We start from the raw sequence: 20,440 nt of genomic DNA on the forward strand, positions 1-20,440 counted from the left end.
ATTGAAGATAATACAACTTCTTATAGGAAGGGTAAACAAGTCAACTGTAGTTAAGTTCCAGTTGAACGTTTAGTTAAGTCACCATAATGGCCCACGCGCAATGTCTAGCACGCAATCACCGCGATCTCTATCGGCGCGCACCCATGACCGCGGCCAATGTCTGCGGTCCCAGACTATAATTTGCCAGTTTTCGCCGCCTAGCTGCCTGTAATTTTATAACAACCTCGGACAACTTGAAGACTTCATTTTGATACTTTTAACTTTACCTTTTTTGTTGTGGATAGGCCGGTAATCATTGGCTTTCGGTTATGTAACAACGGAGAAAGTCCGCCATAATACCACAGGGACGACCATCATTTTATCATACAAATGAGCAAGTATCCTCGTCCATTGATATGTAAAGCAATCGTTGTTCTGTCTGAGAATAACACATTAGGAATATAAGTTAATGAGTCAATGTGACTCGTTGTTTACACACGTATAGTCTCGCTTCATAGAAAACTAATCTGGTAACCAAATGTTCATTCAAATGCTAAGGACTTGTGGACGTATTGCGCAGTTCTATTGGAAAAAATCACTATGGGCGAGCGTTAAAATGTGCAATGCACAAGACGACATATTTAAATGAGGCATGTGCCATAAACATCAAAGAAACGTCACATAAATCATAAAAGGTTGTGGAGACAATGGCTGCTGGCGTCTCCAGTAGTCCTTTAATAGGATTTCGTGAAATCAGGTCAGGATAACATGTGCTTCTAGTTCATTGTTCCGTATTATGCAATCTTCCGGGTTCTGTGGCGCTCCATTGTCGGCAATCAGCATGCAAATTTTTTGTTTCATTTTCGAAAGTGTATTCGCTTTTGATTTTTTCATTCTTAAGTTTTTGTCGGTCTGTTTTGAATATTGCAAAATTTGAAAATACTCTCCATTGTGTATCAGTCCAAAAATATTAACTCTGTGAACGTTGCCTAGAGTTCAAATATTCGGGTTGCATGTCTAATATCTATTTATACTGTAGTGCCTAGATCCAAAGTACAGGCAATTTTAGGCACTTATATGATAATATCACGTGTTTCGCAGGTTCAGTGAAGTCGCATTACCATTTCTATAACGTACGTACACGCAAGGAGCGAGAATCGAATTCGTGGGAAGTCTAAGGCGTCGGACAAAACAAATCACCGTGTCATTTCATCCATTTACTTGCAAATTTCGTGCAAAAGTATCGAAAAAACCCCAAGATAAAGGTACAAAAGTGTTCTATTCTAGTCGCCAAATGAATAATTACCTTTCACGTCTCTCCTTTCAATCTGCGCTCGGCGATCGATCAGCGTCGTGGAACTCTTTCAGTGGCATCACCCTTGCCGTGCCGCAGGTAAGGCGCAATTAATCTGAAACATCCCAAATCAGTATTACATTAAAAACTAAATAAAAAGCCCGCAGCCTGCCGTTTTTTCGCCGCCGCGTTTTCTTTTCCATTCAGATTTTTTTGACAGGACGAAAAATGAGACTCATTTATTTGACTCGTACACAATGTAGGACTGTTTGAGTACGAGTATTTGCTATAAATACGCATTTTTCTCTACATCTCCTTCCTCCGTTGGGGTGAGCATTAGCCTCGGATGCGAAGGGAGTCTCACGTGTTCCCTTTGTTCGATTTCGAGATTTTAGGGGAGTGCTGATGCTTGTATTCTCATGGAATCCATCAAAATAATCGCACACTCATGTATAATGGATTCGTGGTGTCAACAAAGTTTCGTATGATTAACTGCTGTCGTATTGGAAAGATGTAATATATTGGTTGCTTATACGTATCAAGGACAAAAATAATACTTTATATGGAATCTTAAATATTTTCAAACTTCGTAACAAAGTATCTAAATATTCAGAAGTTTTTTATGTGCTTAGCTACTGTAAAAATAATGTAAATGTAAGCTGAATTTGACGTATATACTTTTATAATAATAGAGACGTCGCGGACACAGTCGTGACCTGCCCCTCAATTACTCAAACATCAAGACGCAACTAATCAGGAAGCCGTCTTTAATTTCAACTGCCTTTAATTGAAACGGCGTCAAACCCCAGCCTGTCCTGTACCAGCAGTACAAGCGCACGCGTGCTTCAAAACGTTCTCATTACCACACACATAAAAGGCAATTGTTTCTTTATACTTTTTAAACGCTACCTTTTGTTTTTCTGAACAGCGTGCACTGGCAATGTCATATTTTCGACGTTCCTACATTTGTTAAATGCTAATAGTTTTTCTAAGCTCAATTTTAAGGTTCTCGTGCGTTCAATGTACGTCGGTCGGCCGAAACATTGGCTCATTGTGTGATAAATTAGTGAACATAAATAGTGTTTTGTCTTTGCCCATTCAGTTATAATTAGGTAGCACAATTTGCTCTGTTGAATCGTTAATGAGACGGTTGTGCGCGAGACTTGAGGACAATAAGCGGTAAATCAATTACACAATGCGTTCACTGATTTTTATGCTTTTGACAGTTGTACGTTATGAATATGTAACGTTTGGGAGGCTAATGAGCTTCGTGATGATGCCCATATTGAGCAGGTATTTCAACTATTTTATCATTTTAGGCATGTGCTCTATTTCCATTGTTATGTTGTAGTTCATCAAGTGTTTGCAAGGTTACCAAAATTTTACTCTACACCTATAACTCGTTTTGGGTAAATAAATTGTTACCAATATCCAAACTTGTCTCGTTTTAGTGTGATTAGATACATAGAGATGTGATATAAAATTATTATTCATTGATACAATTTATCTCAATCAAAACATAGAGTAATAAAAATGCTTGATTTCAATTTCAGGTTTTCTTATCGAAACTCGAGTTATCAATCAAAAACAAAATAAGTTTGAAACAACCGCTCAGCGATTTGTCCAAATGAAAAATTAATTTTGCCGATGATTAATATAATGGCTTACAATAAAACGTAATTGCTGTTTGGAAGTTTTTACATCTTCCTCTTGTCTAAATTAATTTGTTTCAACAGAACGGTGGCAGATTTTAACATTGTTTAACAGCCTGTAAAAATACCGACCAACCATTTTTTGTTTTAAAAATACGTCCTTCAATTTAATTTAAGTAGTATTAATATCTAAATTTGAATTTATGTAATAAATGTAAATGCATTATTTATTTTGTTATAAAGTAGAATCTTTTTTTGATTTTATTCCAAGCAGTTCATATACCAAGCAGTTGATATTGTTATACTTAGAGACTTGTACAAAGACTTACATGCTAAATGCTTATACTTCCCTTGATGATAAATCCGACTTCGTAAACCCCTAAAATTCATTAAATTCCAGGCATAACTGGAAGACACCTCCATTGTAACCTGAACCAAAACAATCAGGTGACAGCATGAGATATGACGTTTCGTAAAACAATGAGCGGGATCTCGCTATAATAATAGAATGAAATATCTGTGGTAACAATTTATATTCTAACGCTGGATTCAACTTGACAATTTATTAATCAAACCGATTACCTCCCCTGCAAAACCGGGGCCTATTGTGAAAATATTGTCGCCCAAACAATCCTATGAATAATTAAGGATTTAAATTTTAACACAACAAAGGCATAAAACAATATACGCCCTTCAAACTGGACAAAGGAATTTCTGTGAGTGGCATTTTAGATGCCCCTCGTAAAATTTTTAATGTGTGGGGTGGACACTGGATTGTTTCGCACTAACTAAATGTTAGCACGTAGTTAGTGACCACATTCTTTACTGTGTTTCTGAATATATTATACTTTACTGCTGTGAATTTATGATTTATTTTACAGCGAACTAAAATGCTGACTTTGAATGACCTCTGTGATGTTTGGCAGGTGTCACGGTTTGCGTGACTTTCAAAATTGACGAAATTGAATTTTGGTGTTACCTATTTACCAATTTATTCGGAAGTGTGATTGTTACAATCAATATGATTTCCCAAATTACCACCCAATATTTGAAAACCAAAATTTCATTATTTACCCATATTCCATAACTGATCAAAATAACAGTTTAGAATCGTACTATAACACGATGCAATTTAAGTAAACGTATTTGACATCAAGGTAGTCATTCATTGTTTGTCAATGTACAACAATAAATAAGTATTCATTACATAACGTAATTAATAACAAAAATGTAAGATTAATCCAGAAATCAATTAAGGCCACCATCGGTTCGGTATACGTCTCCGACACATGTCGGTCCCCACTTCCCTCAGCTTTTTCCATAACGACCTGTGAGCCCCTCCCTTCTTTAGAGAGAAAAGCATAATCCATCACTGTACGTCACCCCTATTTTGGGGCTTGCCATTTCACTCGCACGCTCTATCGGGAAGTATTTCTTTCCTTGTCTCGCCCGCTAGGGGTAGTTTCTCTCAGTCGCCGCTTGACGGGTGATCATTTTTCTTGTGGCGCGTTCAATCATCGCGTCACTATCGCCTTCCCTTTCGTCCGAGGGCTTGTTTTATACGCCTCTCGCTCGCACGGGCCCTTCCTGTCTTTCTGTGTGTCCCTTATTTTCTGTTAGCGGTGCGTGTTCCACTACGTGCCCGCCGACCAAATATGGCGTCTTTTGTGTTTGATTTTGACGTTTTAATTTTTGTTAATAAAGTAATCGGTTTTTTAATTACTGTTTCTTTGTTGCATATTTTTATTAGATTTGTCCGTAGAAGGTTGGGTTTGGTAAGGTTTTATTTTCTCTATAGTAACTATTTATAAAAAAATATATTATTTTATTACGATTATTAATTACTTACTTTGTATAAAATTATGTAACATTTAATATTATAATATTTGTAATTGTAAATATAACACATGTTGAATTAATATAGCAATTAATTTAAATCGCATAGTAGCTTAATGTTAAGATTCAGATTACAGAGTATTAATCCCGCAGTCATAGGTACTCCGTGTAGAAACGTATGCAAATGCACTGAATGTGTTTAATGGATATAGAATATGTAATAAACTGAGATAATTAACGAGATTTTATTTATAACCTTGTTGTCACCACTCTAATAGCTTTTTGCACGTTAATTATCGTTTATACCGATATGGATATTGTAAATGCTACGTGTACTGCTACGATAATGTGTACTTTAGGATTTAAACAATATTTGAATCCATTCACTACAACCTACAACGTTTTGCTTACCATATTACGTCTATCAAGCCGGTACATGATTAATTTCCTTTTAACAATTAACAAATAAATGCAGTAATTAACAAGTGCCTACCTCTATTTACTTGAAAGTTACAAATAAACTAGTAAAAATCATTGATTTCTACAACATTTTAAGTACGTAGTTTCGTTAGTACATTTACCAGTATCTCATTACCTATAATTATAGATAATGAAGTAGTTACATACATAGATTTGTAAAAATACTAACTATATATATTATTATACGTTTTAATCTACTGACTTAATATAGCTTATATACATACTTACATTTACGTAGAATAGAACTAGATGACCAAATATTATATCAATTTAAATTTTCCTATTTTTTTATCCCCATATAAAATATCTTCTCCAGTTACTGCATATACTATGGTATGTGCATGACGCTCCGCTGTCCGCTCCCGGGACCGCCCGGGAGCGCCGTAGATTGACTTGTCAGAATATTTGAATTTTAATCCCAGCCAAACGTTACATAAACACCACTTTATTTATTCATGAGCCTACAATGTACCGGCTACGTTTGTTGTCAGATGATTTTAGGGAATAATATAGGGTTTAATTATTATTGGTAGAAATTATTGAATTCTACTACATAAAAAAACAGTTTTTATATGTAGCACTGAAATAAAAATATTTTTCCAGGATGACTTCTAACGTAAATATTTGATCATTTATTGGACTATTTTATAATGTTCGCTTTTCTTTCTGTTTCGTCGCATATAATAATGAAAATTAAAGAAACTCACCAAAAAACAATACTAAATATAGGTACTCTAATAAATTCTAGTATTTAAAAAAGTTTCCTCCCAATCCCAACCGTAATGAACTAAATGACAAGTATATAAAACCAGTAATACAATATATCAAACTATAATACAGCTAATGTTTAACGAACATAACTTTGTTTCACGAAAGCCATAATTTATACGCAGGTCCCTTCCCTGACATACGCCTGTTGAGAGATGTGGAGCAGTGCATTCACTTCTATGGCCGTCTGCTGTTGCTAGAGAACTACAAAATTGACTCATCAGTAAGTCAAAATTTATTTAAATAATTTTTAATTGTATAATTACTTAATTAATTTTAATTATAAATATAATAACTAAATTAATAATAACTATTCTTATAAATATTTTATATTTATACGTATTTATAATTATTTTCTTTTAAAATAAAAGGTTATGAGGCGTGCTGATTGCAAAATTCGCCTCTGGCCTCGGGAGGAGCTTGATGTACGCAAGTCTTCGGTGCGAGACAATTGGTGTGTTCCTTTTAACACCGGCCGTAGGGGTGAGTCTATAAAACTTTTATACAATGTATTTCAATTAGGTAACGAAGTCATTGGGGCAGGCCTATGTTCAGCAGATCCTCTCTGTCTTATAGCTGATATGATGATGATGATGACGATGAAATCAAATTGTCTCGTATTTAAACATGATTTCTATAAATTATTTTGATAGTAAAGCACCCCAAAAATATTCGTTTGGTCTTTCCGATTTTTTATTGAGCTTGGTTTTTTAATTTCTTCATTACCAGTTTTTATATAAAAAATCACCACAAACCTATAACTGGGAAGGTTTCTGAATCAAAAATAAATTATTCGAGCTTTTTAATAAAATATAGGAAAAATTTCCCAAAATAATCGTAGTATCATTCATTCGTTTGACGACATGTTTGTTTTCATGTAGCTAATTTCTGAGAAATAAGAATGCTATTTGACGCAAAAAAAGCCGTTGACGTCATAAGTAGCAATCTCTTACAAAATTCATAGAAAAGTATTGTTATTGCCATATCGATAAATGTATTGAATATATTGAATTTGACAGGTTGAAAACTACCGTAATCTTTACCCATTCATGTTTTTTCTCCCAATAACTGACTAGCCCAGACAATAGACATAGCCTAATATATTATCATTTCATCATCATCATTAGCCGTACTTTCATACTTTCTAATAAAACGACACCACCACCTTCCTACGCTCGTAATAAATTTCATTATTAAAAACTAGATTTATAGCTTATCAAATATAATGGAAGAACTATAAAGAATTTTAATTACAAAAACATCCAATAAGTTACCGCTGTCGTACCTATTAGTATATTTAACGTAATAATTATTCCGATCAGAGTTTTATTAATGGTTCCAAGTGGAACCCACCAGAGGCTTTTTGGTCCAAGAAACCTTTAGGCTGTAAACGATTTGATGGGTTTTTAATAAGTTGCCTTACGCGCTTGGCATGAAATTAAATTGAATGACCATAACTGATGGGTGATGCGGTTAAGGAAAGTAAGCCTTCTGAGTGTTAATTATAACTTTTTTTTGTATTAAGTAAATTAATGGAGTTCTTTATGATAATAATAATAATTATTTTTACTATGTTTTCATAATTTTCTGCTAAATATAATCAACTAGCTACTTTCGTGCTGTTTCACCCGCTCTGCTTGGCCCCTATTGCTCATAGCGTGATGTTTTATAGCCTATAGCCTTCCTCGATAAATGCACTATTCAACACAAAAATAATTATTCAAATCGGACCAGTATTTCTGGAGGTTAGAGCGTTCAAACAAACAAACTCGTCAGCTTTATAATATTATATTAGTAATATAGATAATATATTATGTATAGCTCCCTTATAATTAAGTCAATACTATCGGTCATTTTCCCAATTCTTAAGTCCACGTTGTCAGTATTCACGCTGATTTTTGTCCCGCTAGTACAAACAAAATCCTCCCCTCTGGTAAATGAAATGTGGGTGCACTCTGTTATTACTGTGCCTATAATTACACCTGTGTTCAAACCCTTCGGGGAATACACGTTCATGGTGTTATGTTATTTTAACTAGTAAGATATATAATGTGTTGAAGTTTTGTAGAATAAAAAGAAAAGATAAACCTGTTATGTTTTGTGTAACTAGATATTTAAAGAAATGTTTTAACCCACCCTGTAGCTGAAGGTCGCGCGATCTTTTATCATTGTAAAAATAAAAGCAAAGGCGGTATCTTACTTCGTAGTATATAGGCAACTATTTATTACTTTATGTAAATACAACTCCGAGTGTCTCGCTCTAGAGTTTTGAAAATGGAGTACATTTTTATCACTTGTTTTCTTCTTTTCTCTAGACAGCCAGTTGTTTTTCTTATTGTAATTAGATAGGGAGAGAGCCACAAAGGTAGGCCGCTAATTCAATTTTTTTGTTTTTGTTCTGACGCGTACAGGAGAAAGATAGTGATGTCCATTAGCGCTACAAGGCTGAGTAAAGAGCCGACACCAGTTGTCGTGGAGTATCATACATAATATAAATATTCAATAGGGGTTTGAATATGTTAATACAACGTCTCCTCATTGGGTTGTAGATTGCGTCGTCGTTTTTATCTTATACGACATTTAACTCCGGTAATTCAATTTACTTTATTTGCATAATGTCGCCTGCTTTCTGAAGTAGGTGAGTATGGAAATCTCACTGAATGGGAACGCTATTCGTTTGTTCTTTGAAGTGTATAAATAGATTATTCATGTTGATTTTCCGTTTGATAAAGTGTCGTTTTAATTAGGTGTATGTGTATTTAGTTGAACAAATTTCACATAGAATTGATTACTGAATGTATGTAGTGATATTTTACGCTTGTTTCAACCTACGCGATCGTTGTTAACATCAACCGAATCAAAAGGTTTCATCACACTATTACGTATAGGCGAATGGAGATATCTAGAATTAATCGGGCTCTGAAGGCATACAAAGCCGTGAAATATTGCTCGCTCGTTGTTCACAATGGCTACGTCTTCATCACGACCCTATTGTTTTTTTTCTTTGGGCACCACACGCGGGATTGTTTTCTGTTACAGCTATGGAGTTGGGAAACGTGTTTTGCTGTCTCTGTGCTCATTTATCAGACGCTAGGCACATCGACGGCTTAGCTTGCCGAGATAAAAATATCACCGCACTTAAATATAAGATTCTTACATACTTGTTAATAATATTTATGGACGGTGACCCGTTGATAGTAGTCTGAGGTGTGGAGGATCGGTACCATAATTTATTTCAACACAATACTTTGAATTGTGACTGTTATTACGGGTAACTATCTAAAGCCGATACTTGCTACTTAAAAGGCACCAATGCCATAATTTATTGTTAGAAAACAAAGGTGTTTTTAATATTCCTTAAGAACTTAAGATAGTATTTTATTGTCCTACTCAAAAAACTTTGACAAGCCCATTGAAGATCTTAATTAATCAAAAAAGATCGATCAGTCACGTTACGTTCTGCGCGAATTGTAAATAAAAGCAGCATATGGGAAGGAAATAACTTTTTTACCACATACCTGTAGTATACACAAAGCCACAATAGAACGGTGCTCTTCATTCCCCGTTATCAATCTACCATGATGCCATCTGTGACGCTGCCATTACTCAATTTCCTTTGCCGCCAAAAAAGAACGCGTAAAAAGAATTCAAAGAAAGAATTCAAACAACCGTTTAGAAACACGGAATAGAGACGCGACGCTTCACAGTCGTGGGTTTGATGTTACCATTTGATTTATGGCTGAATAAATAGGTATTGGAATATGATTTCGAGCGGGTCTAGGGTGTGTTTACGTTGGTATTCCGAAGTAAAGTCGTTGGTGGCAAAGTTTTCAATTTATGAATAAAATTGCTTTATGTATTCCGAATATATTCATCCTCTTTATTGGTTTTTCATCAATTGCATCGAATCAACTAGCACTGTTGTGCAAACAGTAAACGAATGTCTTGTCGGAAATAGATAGATTCTTATCAGATTTGCATATAAATTTACGGTTTCTAAGCGGAATGTGGTGGTGCACCCACACAGAACCGAATTTGGACTCTTGCACTGTGTGTTGGTACCACTGAATGATAATTTAAATTCATTCTCTCCGCCGCCCGCGCCATCATTTGGACAAATGCTGCGTCATTTGTCTAAGGGACTGTACTGAGGTGCGGGACGGGAAATACACATTACAAAATCAAGGAAAATCAACCTTGTAAACTCAACGTTAATGTTTGTTTTGCAACAACACCAACCGATCAGATTCCAAAATCTTCTGTTGATATAAAGCTACGCAAAATTGATATTTACGTGCAAAAATATAGAGTCCATTCGAGTCCGCGCCACCCAAATCTCATTTTGTAAGCTTCCGAAAACATTTTCACAATGAAAAATGGAACTTATAAAGAATGTTCGTCGGTTGATTTTTGATCGGCAAACTTTTCTTTCAATGGGTATTGAATTAAAACTTACCGTATTTGTGCTACGTTACTAATTAATTTAATTATTTATCTCATTGTGCGCATGTTTATTCAATACAAATAATTTTAATGAATAGGTACTTACAGAGGAAGCTTCTGTATCTATATAATCGATGACTACAACATTATTTAACTGTTATGTACAATAAAAAACACATTAAATTATCGTAGAAAGTTTTCTATAGACATTTTGACAATTCTTTCTAAGTGTAGCTTATATTACTGAATATTTTTCGCATTTTTGGTTAAATAAATTAACATTATATCGTATTGTTTAGAGTACCTCAATAACAATTTTAATGACATACCTCAATGATTTTGACACAATATACGAAGTTATTTGAAGATATATTATATTTATTAGTTTTAAATTTATAATACCTATTTGTCTGTCTGTCTAAATATTTTTAACATATTATTATGAACTTTTGGGTATTAAAAAGCAGGGATGATGACGGGGGTATGAAAATTAAAAATCAATTTAGTCCGTTTATTAGATAATTAAAAAATATTAAACCCGTATTTTTTATTTTGTCATATAATATAACAATACCTAGTTAAAAGGAATCAAAGTGTAGGATAGAAAGTAAATACGTCATTTCTTCCTATAAAATGTACCTAGAGGTGACGTCACGTGACATTTTATATCAATATTTAACTTCCAAAGTATTTGTTTCCGTAAGAAAATAGAAAAAGAAAACAAACATTAAAATAAAAATTAGTCATCTACCTATTGTTGTCAATTTAGTAATAAAACTTTCTAGGTACGGCTTTTTTAGAAAGACAGATATAAAATAAATAATTGTAATCACGATTTTATTTAGTTTTCTTACCAACGTAGTGAATTGTTAGTTACTTGTTTATCAGTGCTGTCGTGTCTCACGATTGGTTCGATCGTGATCGAAAATATTGATATCCTGATTTAGATTTTGTCTTAACACGGAAATCGTACTGGGACGGCTTGGAACTCAAAAGGCGGAGTCGATCTTTTATCTACTAAGTTAGTTTAGCCAACAAGGAGACTTTATCTATGTCCATACTATTTTAAACTACACTAACAGACGTTAGGAATTAGGAATATATTCTTATACAGTTTGTAGTACATATTTTTATACATGTAGGTAGGTTTGTAAGCTATGGAGAAGGAAATGAAAGACATCAATTTCCTCGGAAAACCTTAATGTAATACATACAGGCAATCATGTAAAAAAAATATGTATAAGTACAATACAGAGACTCATTTGTATCAGGGTAGGCAGTCAGTGTAAAATAATCGTATCCCGTAAATGTTATATTAATGATCGCCCATTTGTCGGAGTGAAATAAATTTGATGAAATTAAAAGGAAAAAAAAATCAGTATGAATAATTGGAGTTTGCTTGTTGTATGTCCGCCTTCTGTTATTAAATTCCTCGTAGGTTTTATGTGAAACGTGGAAAGAATTGTTCCGTATAAGTCGCCATATATTAGCACCGCTATCTAGGTTTTTTTATTAATTTATTGCCCGTACTTATTAGTTATGGTGATTCTTGAAAAAATACAAGAAAACCTTCGGAAATGGAAACCTAAGAAAGCCTCTTTTAGTTCGAAATCTTTTTTCTAGAATTTTATTCCTAAATAGGGTTTGCAAAATATGTCTTCTATTGCAGACGCGTTTTAATTCTTCTAGATGTACATTGAATTCTTTAAGGATACAGTTGTTGACAGTACCTAAGTGACTTTGATTAATTTCTGCATTTGTTTTGTTTTTTGATCCACCAACCCTATAGTCCCGAAAGCAATCTAGTTGGGCTCAGGATTACTCGTTTCTTTTTTTTTATTTTATCTAATTGTGCCCGCGGTATGCCCCAGAGATGGGGCGATGTGTCGCGGAGTATCTACTCTGCTGCCCTGCGCGGAAACCAATTTCAAAAGACCCAGAAATTGAACAGAGCCGGATGGATTTGCGAGTTTTTTAAGATGATTTTAGGTATGTTAGAGGTTTGGACACTTATTTGTTGTTTATTCAATGAGTATGGTGCAGTTTTGGTCAACGTTTTAATACATACATACAAGGGAATAATTTTGTTATGTCTACATAATTATTATTACAAATCTTCTAAGATATGGAGATACCATGGGAAATTGAATGGAATCCAAAAACTGCAGCGTTCTTGTCAAACCAGAATTTATAGTTCGTAAACTTGTATGTCTATTTGCTTCGAAAATATTTGAGATACCGATCATCAAACTTTCGACCCTTTACAAGCACGTAAAATCCGTATTAACATACAGATGTATATCAGATATTGTAGGGTAAATATTGTTCGGAAAGGATGGTGTACTCCGGCCCTGTCGAGAGTGGCGCCCCCTTCAGCCCGCGAGTGACACTGACGGATCGCGGGACATTAGTCATAGTCGAGACCTCCCGCCTTCCCCGCCCGCACCCCTTCACCCCGCACATACCCTGTTTATTTACTTTTTGTAACGCTATTGATGTTTAATTATAGAGCACCCTAATGTATATCGCCTAATTTTGACGCGTAATGTTTTGCTTGTAATATTTCATTGCATCACGAATATATTTTGTTAGTGCTATGTCGTTTGTTGAGTGCTATTTTGAAGCGATTTTCTGTCTGCAGTCGATATTTCTTCGGTGTATGGGACGGAGTATTAAGTAAGTGGAGACTGAGGTTGTTCTAAACAAGTGGGTTAATCTTGACCAATGTAGGATCGCATATAATTTGAATTTACGAGGTTCAAGAATTTTGTTTTCTGCTACTTAAATGACATCAAAACTTCCACAATTAATTAATTAAATGGCCAAAATGTAGTTAAACAATGTAACAATAACAACTACAATAAAATATATATACCTACGTCACTAGACAAATTCGTTTCAAACGCTTTTAATAATATGCGTTGCTAAAGCTCTTTTTACGTAACCACGTGCACTACGTTCAGCAATATCTGAAAACAGTATACCCTTAGCATGAGTTTGCTTTGCTTTAGTATGAGCGTGCTTTCATTGGTCGGTGCGAATGAACCAACCAATCGTTCAACGTAAAGGAAACTTGTACTAACGGTACAGAAACATGTGAGAGGTATAATCAGGAATCTATTATAATATACACTTTACCTACTGGGAACCTAGTCACAAATAAGAAGAGTCTACATGAGTCGAAATGACAGATTGCAGATGTGCTATATTATTAGGAATACTCATAAGCTAGATGATATTTAAACAGCTGTGAGCATTCATAACTTTGTTCTTGTTTTTGTTAAAATCTAGATTACTAAAAGTCTATTTATCATGTTATCGAGTTATTATTTTCAACTTACACTACACAGATTGGTTTTCATGTGACCATGATTAGTGTTATTGTGTCAAAATTGTAAACCAATTTGCAAACCAAGCCAAGTTTTTGTACAGTTATCATTTAGTTAGTTATCTTAGCGTTTATTATTAACGAAGGTCCTTAACTAATGAAAATATTTTAAAAACTGACAACAATCAACACCAATTGGTCTTAGTACCCGAACCTACTTTCATAAACCAACTTCGATAAAAAACAAACAACTAAACACCCTGTAACGATCATTACTTAATACTTGAACCAGTAGCAACATCATTATCAAATCGAATTATTTCCATCAATCAAGGCACGTCATCGCTTACGATATCTTTACCTGAGAGTGGCGCCCCCTTATCACAAAGCGACATGATAAATGACTCGAGCCTATCTGTTAATTAAGATTTTCGCAGCTCTCACGTGTAGACGGATGCCAGTAATTTAACTTAGAATTTGTTGGATGAGAGTATCACGAAAAAGTTGATGTGATAGTGATTGTTGATGGGATAGTGTTGATGTTGATATCGGTTTTATGTAGTCGATATTTATTCGTAAATAATTAATGTTGACTACATAAAATGTATGTAAAGATTTTTATGTGACTGGTCATTTTATTATTGAAAGCCTTAAACTATCAACCAATACATAATTAGTACTGTCATTTACTTGACGGAAATTATTTTGACATTTTCAAGTATATGTACTAGGCCAATTCACAATCAGAAGACAACCCTTTCAAAAGGCTTTAATGCATTTTTTACCATTGAAAATAGGATTTTACAGATCAAAATATTTGGCAAATACACAAAAGGAACAAAACAAAACATTCCTTTACTTAAAAAAAAAACAAGTGCAAAGTTTATCAAGAAATACTTGAGATAGTTCGCTGATCGCCGATAGAGGGCGGGCTCGAACACCCATTTGTCAGTGAGAGGCTCATTAGGGTCGAATCTGGTTGAATCTCGAGGGATTAAGGGTCTCAATACGACCCTACTCGTCACGAGTATACACTAATGGAAATTGAAGGAAAAATCTTAGGTTCTAACTCTGACTCTATATCAATCTTACTTGACACGATGAAGTTACAATTGACAATCAAAATTTTACTTAATAATGATGTAAAATTTGTTTAATTGTGCTTGAAATTTGTATTATGTGTTTACATTATTGAGGCCTGTCTACAAACGAACTTATCGTCTTCTACTAGATACAGGCCTGAAATACAGTTTAAGGATTGCAAATATTAATAACATTTATATTTATTGAAGTTGCCTAAAAAATCCAATGTGTTATTTTGTATGATATAAACCGACGAATTATTATAAATGAGAGTAGATTAGCGGTTTGAAATGAGGTCTAAAATGATATCTGTCTTGTGATTATGTTATTATGATTTGTTTTTAAAACTCCACTTATTAGCAATCACATAAAATTTGTCGTCTAAGTGTAGATCATTAAGGTGACATTTCGAAACAAAAACTCAATCTGTAGAAAATGTTAACTCCACTACAATTTACTATATACGATGTAAATCTGTGTACGACTATTATAAAAACATTATACGATAGATATAAACTTATCGCGACCGCCAATCACAAACGAGAAGTCGAAATAAATCGATGTTACATCCAATCATTACTCTACGTCAGGATCGACTCAATTAAAATATCGTTAATGTACTATAACTAAACAAAAAGCAACCCTATACTGTAGCCAATAAAGCAGACTTTTGAGCTGTTGATATTTTTACCTTGCAATGGTCATTATGGTAAATGTAGTATACTATGAAACCACGAAATCGGCGTGTCGGAATCGGAATAAAGGTAAAATAAACAGTTGGTACAGCTGCTCTGGACATAAAGTAGTATGTTTTAAATAATATAAAAAGCGGTCATTATAAAAATATTAAGGCTCGAATATCATGAGAAGGTTCTTTCTCATGCCGTACATAGAGAAAGGTAATGATAAAATTGATATAAGACGATTTGTTCGTAATCTTTCTTATGATTTTTTTGTGGAAAATTGTGCATGTTTCTGCAATACTAATTCTCACGTTATTGAAGATACACGTCATATTTTCAATATTTTATTAAGTTTTATGTAATTTGTACGTATGTATTTAACTATGTATGGCCAAATAATAGACATTTGTAGCTTACCTTAGTAGTTTTAAAGAGAACATGTAAAAACATGACAAATTAAAATAAACGTGACCGCTTTACTTTACATCACAGCACTGTATTAGCAATTTGTTTTGCAAATACTACCTACATACTTATCTAACTATCGTATATGAACTTCAATTAATATTGTCAGCTAGCATAACGTGAAATAAACTAAAATTACCCGCATTTACATGTTCAAAATCCATATCTATTTAATTTGTATCCCGCACTCTATCAAAGTGTAATTCCCAAACATTACTGAACCGAAATGGTTGCGTTGATATTATCAATTTTTCATAATCACCGTAAAATTGACTAATATTTTAAAATGGTTACCTAAAACAAATATGGCGTATGGAAATGTGATCTTTATTTTACGTTAGTATTAGTGTCAATTTAGCAGATATATTCCTAAATGTATATTGTGTGAATGCGTTCACGACTATGTATTTCAGTTAAATGCTTTATAGTCGGATTTTATGAAGCTTCTGATTCTTAAGCAATTATAATTGTTCACTTCCATTCAGTTTAGATAAGTAGAAAATACCTATGTGACATTTTAGCTAAGAGAATTATATTTTATATTGTACCTTATAATTACGCAATGTTTTGTGGAAATTCTATTAGTAGTAATAGAATTTACTAAAACATTTTAAAAAGAGGTAACGCAAAAACCTCGTCAATCATTATATTACACCAAAAATACACTGAAACATTTCGACAATATACATGAGTACTTTTTAAAAGAAAATATTTACAGTCTCCAGCGGTGTTATCCTCGTGTACGAACGATAAATTACTTGTAATTTCGTACTCGGGTGATACCTGAGCTCAGTGAAAAAACACGAGACATAGACGTCTTGGTGCGTCGCAAATTACGGTCATCATCTTCTCATCAGCAACGTGGGTACGCGTTGATGTATAGCTGTTCAGCTTGAGGGTACCGGAGCGTTCCCATAGAGTAGGAATCAACGTACAGACTCGATTTTTGATGGTTACGGAACTTTCTGTGTAATTTTGTGAATAGTTTTGCTATGCAAGTAGATAAAATGAAACTTAATCATCACGAAAATATATGCTTAACTTCTAAATAAGATAAAATATTAGTGATAAAATTATTTCTATAAACGTACATACTTATATTTAACATTGAAGCGTTGGGTATTAAAAACGTACATACTTTATCATTGAAGCGTTGGGTATTAAAAACTGGCTGCAAAAATATGTTTTAGCACAACAATAAAGTGGCATGGCTTACTCAGGTAACTATTCCACGTTTAGGGCCCCTGTCTAAACTTGAAATTAGTCGAGTAACCTGGTTGATCTGATTATAATATAAGTAAGCTGTATAATTCATTAAATTTAGTATATCTTTAATAAATTTATTAAATAGAAAAATATATTTTAAACTTAAAACTTTAGACACATCTAAAAACAATTCAACTCTATGTTGTAAATATGAGCACTTGAACATCAGAGAGAGTTGGCTTAAAGAGTAAATGGGCGTTCAGCGTTAGGTTTTAAACTCCACTAAAGTTTGTTGCTCACAAGAAACAAATTACGAGGAAACGAAATCACCGCATTATTATCCCGTTATATTATATTATGTTGGTATATTGCCACCTGTGAATATAGCCTGTGGCATGTGGGCATGTGGGAAATTGCATTTCCTTGTAAAGTAGATAATATTATTATTTACTTTGGTTTTGTTTTGATTTGATTTAAAATGAATTCATTTGCAAATAGGTGGAGGATATTTAATTCAATACATTATAAAAGGTTTTTGATTTTAATTTTTTTTTTGTATATTGTGATACCTATATGAAACAGTAAAGTTTTACGGGTACTAAAAAAGACTAACTATGGTTTTGTAGAAAAAACTGATGTGCTGTGTATGTAATGATATAAGATACTTTTTTTATTTGGTTTCCATTTATTATAAACGTAAGTACACAGTGCTTTAAGTAGTTTACGTAAATAATATTGATAAATGAAATCGATGACTGAACCGGATATTTCGTCATGTTTTTAAAATATCATAAAAGAAATTCAAATAAAACATGTAAGATTTTACCCGCATCTTATTGACGTCGGTAGATATACAGTTACCAACTAAAGTAAGACGTGTAACTTATATTCAGAAGCCAGATATGTATAAAAGTGTGTTTTATACCATATTCTTGAAAAACCTTCTTCAATAAAGACAACGGATTATTTATTATTTTTGTACTCACCACATATGTATTAGATAGACAATACCATACTAGACAGATTTGTCAAGTATGGTATTATCTATTTAATATATACATATCGCAATATATACATCCTTGTTTTAAGCTAGGGTATAATAACCATGACAATTCAAAAACATTGATATCTTCGATAAACGAAATGAATAGCTCATTGTGATCTATATTAAATACTATGAGAAATCAATCAAGCCTAGAAGCAAGAAGCTGACAACCTATCCTTGTACTACCATGTCTAAACCAGCTTCCAAATGCCATAATACTAACCCCATTTATTTAAAACAGAAAGGTAGACAGGCATTACAATATAATATTTCAACTGAAGGTATTAGAAAGGCAGTAGTGAGCGTATGACGGTAACTAATCGTCGCGCATGCGTAGCCAATCGAAATGACAGTGGAACAATTGCTAGTAATGCTTTAAAGTAGCCATGGGTGCCCGATTTGATGTGGGAAATGGTGTTGTTCAAGGAAAACTGTCCTTAAAGGCAGTAGCAATTATATGCATCGTTAACACGTTTTTTCAATAATTTTGAAAGTTATGCACTACCGGTGTTACTGCGTATGCGTCTTATTATTGGATTCTACGACTGGACCACTCAGATTACTATTTTCTTTTAAGAGATTGAAGCTAATTTACAAAATTGCTATTTTTTGGGTCCCGTTGATATAATTGAATGTGTCCGATTAGTCCAAATTAGAGCAGACAGAGATAATTGTGAAGGATTAAGCATAAAATTAAATTCAACCCTCGACGGATATTTAGAAAAACCTTCGGAGCAAATTCAAAGCGTCCGTCCCTGGGAAAGGGCATAAATTTTCCTATTTTTTCAACGTCCACCCACACCTAATAGTTTTTACGCATCAAGCGGTAGTCGTGTAAAAACGTAAATTACCAAAACGGATCGACAGTAAAAAAGTGGGCTGGCCGTCAGATCATTAGTAAGAGCCAATGGTCGTTACCTAAAAGTCATTAGCGTCAACTTTTACCGTAATTTGAGGTTGTATACCAACCTACATAATATGTATGTGTACACACTATGTGATGGGCATTTTCATTATAATAATTTATGTAAAAGAACCAATTTTGTGTTATTAGTTATGACTTTCGATGATGACTTGATGGGTGAACTTGATTGCGAAATTGTTCGAGACGCGTTTTGCGACTTATGTTATGATACAGTTTTTGCATACATTCGCATTATTCTTTTACGCTTCGAATTAATGAAGTTGTAAAATTTTACATGTAATGACTTAATTTGACGCTGTAAAATTATTTTTTTAAATATGTTCCTACTTTGTCGCCTACATAATTGACATGTATGAGTGATTTAATTTCCATAGTATTATAATACACTAATACATTCAAATGAGACATTTTTTGAGGGGCGAATATCATTCATTTACTTCTCCCGCCTTGATTGAGACGAGAGGAAGTGTCAGACTCTTACTGACTAAAAACTACCCCATTCTTACTCCTGCTTTGAGCTGGAGCCCCGGTAACCTGCAACAATGTCCGCAGCTCCGATGTGACATTTAAGATTTTTACATTAATTGGCTATTAACTTCATAAATCTCAATGAGAAGCACAGCTATTAATATTTACAAAATATAATAAAGCTTTCTTGAAACTAGTTTTGCTACAACAATAAATTATGCGATTATCCTCCATTTCTTTAATGCAAATGTTTTTGCACGGACAGACCTTCATTGGACCATGGCGAATTAAAAGCCTAGGAGTTACCGTCATTGCTTTATGAATCAATCAAAACAAAAACGCGGCTTCGTTTCCATCAATTTGTCGCCCAACTTTTACAATGGCATAAGTTTTTGCTGGAGCCAGTGCAGTCGATTGTTCTAATTGCGCGGTTCCATTACAATAATGTCTTATAATCACAGGGCTATTTGTAAACGCCGCGTCGAGCTGCAATGAGGTGTGGAAACGGACCGTTTTGCGGTGCGCGCTTTCAGTGGAGCGAGTGTGGTGCAAGTTAGCAGCGTAAGGTAAGCGGTAGCGTTTTGTTGAACGAATAGACTATCTTATATACAGTCTTACATTTTATTATGAGATTTTTATGTTAACTTATGTGCACGTAGTGTGTTACGTAATTAATGACCATCATAATTAAAACGAGGCAAACTGTCAAAAATTATTGAGCTGAAATACCTATTTAGATTTGGTGTTTGATTTGTTTTACTTTATTTAGGAAATCTTTTTGCAAT

The 20,440-nt window shown here is 33.8% G+C and overlaps 1 long non-coding RNA gene across 1 annotated transcript; it reads left to right on the top strand.

Moving 5' to 3' along the window:
• The first annotated feature begins 6,102 nt into the window (after positions 1-6,102).
• LOC126912819 (uncharacterized) lies at positions 6,103-20,224 on the top strand. Its single transcript, XR_007707465.1, has 3 exons — positions 6,103-6,232; positions 6,381-6,492; positions 20,117-20,224. It is a non-coding gene; the product is annotated as an uncharacterized LOC126912819 (long non-coding RNA).
• Positions 20,225-20,440: the final 216 nt, after the last annotated feature.

Source organism: Spodoptera frugiperda, chromosome 30 (assembly GCF_023101765.2).
Source record: "Spodoptera frugiperda isolate SF20-4 chromosome 30, AGI-APGP_CSIRO_Sfru_2.0, whole genome shotgun sequence".
Lineage (NCBI taxonomy): Eukaryota > Metazoa > Arthropoda > Insecta > Lepidoptera > Noctuidae > Spodoptera > Spodoptera frugiperda.